Source organism: Empidonax traillii, unplaced genomic scaffold (assembly GCF_003031625.1).
Source record: "Empidonax traillii isolate 1590-97213 ecotype Southwest subspecies unplaced genomic scaffold, ASM303162v1 scaffold2964:size41217, whole genome shotgun sequence".
NCBI lineage: Eukaryota > Metazoa > Chordata > Aves > Passeriformes > Tyrannidae > Empidonax > Empidonax traillii.
In genome coordinates, this window is record NW_020958157.1 from 17,009 (window position 1) to 21,120 (window position 4,112).

At 50.6% G+C, this 4,112-nt stretch overlaps 1 non-coding gene across 1 annotated transcript; it reads left to right on the forward strand.

Moving 5' to 3' along the window:
• The first annotated feature begins 2,969 nt into the window (after window positions 1–2,969).
• Window positions 2,970–3,042, forward strand: TRNAF-GAA. The gene has a single exon. It is a non-coding gene; the product is annotated as a tRNA-Phe (tRNA).
• Window positions 3,043–4,112: the final 1,070 nt, after the last annotated feature.

Below are 4,112 nucleotides of genomic sequence, written 5' to 3' on the forward strand. Positions count from 1 at the left end.
AAGAAAAAGCCACAAAAAATAAATATTCCCCTTTATGCAGCATATGCTGGGTGCTGGAAATAAATGATCTTTAAGGTCCCTTCCAACCTATGATTCTATAATTACATATATGCACCATTAGAGAGGATTTTTCACTAAACTATTATAACTGTATCATTAGAGGAACACTTTAGCATCCTTATTAACTTTATCCTGCTAAAGAATTTCCTGAACTGGTGAGGGAATAGCTCCAGGATGTCTATAATTATCAGCTGCTTCTGCCCACATTCCTGGCTGATGGAAAATTATTAATCTTGAGCCCTGGCTAATGGGCCACGTTGGGAAACAGAGGAGGTTTGCTCAGGCTTGGCACTCCAAATTCCCAGCCTCCTGGGAACCTCCAGAGGTTTCAGTGGATGCAAAGCACTGTGTCATCCCTGCCCATCATGGGAAATGGCCTGAAGGACATGACCTTTGTCATGGGAGACATCAGGGGCAGAGAAGGCAATCAAACAGCAGGGAATTGAGTATCAACCCACCAGCCACCCGATGGGCCTCCTGGCTTTGATTAATTTAAAGACAGATATGGAGGAAAAGCCTTATGAGGAGAGGCTGAGGGAGCTGGGGGGGGCTCAGCCTGGAGAGGAGGAGGCTCAGGGGACACCTCAGCACTCTCCAAAACCCCCTGACAGGAGGGAGGAGCTGGGGGGGAGGGTTGGGCTCTGCTCCCAGGACAAGGGGACACAGCCCTGAGCTGTGCCAGGGCAGGGTTAGGTTGGATATCAAGAAGAAATTCTTTCCAGGGAGAGGGTTCAGCCCTTGGGATGGGCTGCCCAGGGAGGGGGTGGAGTCCCCGTCCCTGGGGGTGCTGAAGCAGAGCCTGGACGTGGCACTCGGTGCCATGGGCTGGGGGACAAGGTGGGGTTGGGGCACAGCTTGGACTCGACCATCTCAGAGGTCTTTTCCAACCCAGCTGATCCTGGGATTCTGGGATTCTGTGAAAAGGGGCAGGAGGGAAGTCAGAGGCCCTTAAAAGTTGTTCAGGTCAATCCCCGTTCCTCGAGCTCTTTGGGGACTGGTGGCATCTGGATGTGGGTGGACACGGGTGACTAAGGAAAGGTGTTTTGCAGAGCTCCAGCTGGTGAGGAATGAGCTGTGTGAGGGAAACACAATGCCAAGGGGTTTCCATTGGGTAAACAGTCTGCATTTGGAATGCTTTGTACGAGAATAAACAGCCTGCCCAAAGCAACCTGCCAACTTCCCATCAACACTGTGTCCTTTTAAAGCACCTTTTTTTTTTTCCTTTCTTTTTTTTTTTTTTTTTTTTTTTTTTTTTTTTTTTTTTTTTTTTTTTTTTTTTTTTTTTTTTTTTTTTTTTTTTTTTTTTTTTTCCCTGACAGCTTCACATCCTCCCAGGCAGGATCGTGTAGCAGTTTTCCAATCAATGAGGCATTTGGCATTTCCCTCTCACCTTGCCTGCCTTTGGGCTGGCACAGCTCCACAGCCCAGGTTTTGTGCCTGTGGATCTCTCTCCTGCTGGAACTTTAAAACAAACGCCACTTGGGCTCACCTCGGCTGGAGAGAGGAGAGGGGGCAGGAAAGTCTCTGGGGCTCATCCTGGCAGATGAACTGTGAACTCAGAGGGAGATTTTGGGGGGTCAGGGCAGCCACCACCTACTAAGAACAAGAGCAGAGCCTCAGTCCAAGGCAAGGCTCCTTGACAAAAGGTCACTCACTCAGGGGACATCCCCAGGGACCTCTGTACCATCCTAATCAGTACCAATGCTAGAACATGCTTTAAATACTGATCCCAGGCCCTGCAAGTGGCATCTTCAAGTGGGAGAGAGGCCAGAGCTCTCCTGCCCCATGTCAGAACCTCTCCTCTGATTACTGGGGCCTTTGCAGATCCGAGGGTGTCACACTGTCCAACACTCTGTCCCCCTGCCTTTTGGAAACCTCCACTGCTGGGGACTCCACCACCTCCCTGGGGAGGTTGTTCCAGCGATTGACTGCAAAAATTCTTTCTCATATCAAAATGAAAACTTTCAATTCATGCTCCCACTGCTTGGCAGAGATGTGTGGCTCTAATTAGTCAGTGCTCATTAAGGGAAAGACTTTATTTCAGAAGACTGCCTTAATTTTTTTTTTCCACTCACTATTTTGGGGGCAGGAGGTTTGTTTAATTCATTTTCTTAGACACAGAGGGCTTTAAGTGCTCGTCAAGAGGTGTAATTAAGCCAAAGGCGCTTGCTCCAGGCACAGATGAGAGGACAAGGGAGAGGCTATTTGGTCATAGCCTGGAATGATGGAAAAGATCCTTAAATCCCAGCCCTGTGCAAATCAAGACGCAGAGGAATTTTCCTTCGGAATAAAAAGGGTTAATAGACGGTTTTAGCCTAGCTGGAAGTGCCGGAGCCCCCTGTCTGCGTTGCTGCCCATCCCAACATCCCCAGGGAGCCGGGATGTCGCTTCCAGGCTCCCAGTGAAGGAGCGGGGACAGCAGCGGGACCGCTCTGTGTGTGCATGAGCGCTGCTGCCCTCTCCCGGCTCCAAGAGAGAGGAAAACAGCGGGATTCGGCTCGGGAAGGAGACGGGGAATGCGGCAGGGAGTGCAGGAATACCGGGCAGCCTTGGACACTTCCAGGGATGGGGCAACCACAGGTTGTGTGGGCAAGGGATGCCAGGATCTCTCTGTACAGGAACACCCAGGCTATTCCCGGGTGGGGAAACAGGGATTTCAGGCGTTTCTTCACGAAAATCAGACTTTTTTTTTGACCTTCCACAGGTTTGCTGGAGGTTTTGCACCCCTGTCAAGCACTGGGGCTTTGCAATGAATGACTCCCCCTTTCTTCTGCCAACAACGAACCACTGTCTGCCCCGGAACAAACAACTTCTTTGTCTCCCAAGCTAAAGTCAACCAAAGGATGCCCAAAAAGGCTGAAAGCCCTTCCTGTTCCGACACGTTTTATGATAATTTTAGCCCTGGCAGGGCTGAAGTAGCTCAGCTGGGAGAGCGTTAGACTGAAGATCTAAAGGTCCCTGGTTCAATCCCGGGCTTCAGCAGGCTTTTCCTGCCCTTTTTGGGTGCCCAGGGCTGGCATTCCAGGACAACAGAGACAAGGACAGGCCAGGAGAGAGGCCAGGAAGGTGATCACAGAATGGGAAAGGTTGGAAGGGACCCACAGTGGGTCATCTGGTCCCACCTCCCTGCTCAAACAGAGCACAGGGAACAGGATGGTGTCCAGTTAGTTCTGGAATATCCCCAGTGAGGGAGGCTCCACACCCTCTCTGGGCAACCTGTTCCAGTGCTGGGCACAGCAAAGAAGTTCTTCCTCCTGTCCAGGTGGAACTCCCTGGGCATCAGTTCCTGCCCGTTCCTCTTGTGCCATTGCTGAGCCCCCCCAAGCAGAGCCTGGTCCATCCTCTGCCCCCTCTCTGCACACACGCTCAGACAGGGGTGAGGGCCCCTCTCAGCAACTCTTTTTGGGACTGAACACGTCCAGTTCTCTCAGCTTTTCCTCCTAAGGGAGATGCCCCAGTCCCTCCATCATCCTTGTTTCCCTTTTCTCTTGTTCTCCTCTCTGCACTTCCTCTGCTGCTGAATCTCTGCAACTGCAGGCCAAGGGCTAGAAGATCAAAGAAAATGAGCTGGCATTTGTTCTCAATCCTGAATCCAAGTGCCTTCCAGAGATTTTGTCCATATGGACAAACTGTCACCCTCCTTTTCCCCCTCAAACCAGGGACTCACATCCCTGTCATCTCCTGGGACTCGTCTGGCCTGAGCCAACTTACAAACTAGGCCAGAACATCAACAGGGAGAGTTTGACAGGAAAAAAGAAAAAAAAAATCCAAAAAACCCCACCCTTTTCAAAACATCCTGAGAGTTTTGCTTCCAGTGCTGGAAGTGTGGAAAGTCTTACTTGGGTCTGACAAGATGTTGGCTCAGAAAAATCATACATTTGCTGAGCTGTGAACATGATTCCCCGGGAAAATGTGCTCGCTCCTCAATGCACGTGGCATCTTCACATGGAACTTCAGGTGGATCTGTGGGTCCTTTGGAAGACAGACCTTGTGCAGGCAACTTGGATAACTCAGTCTGTCTTGGAAACACCTCAGCTGAAAGCCAAAGGGGT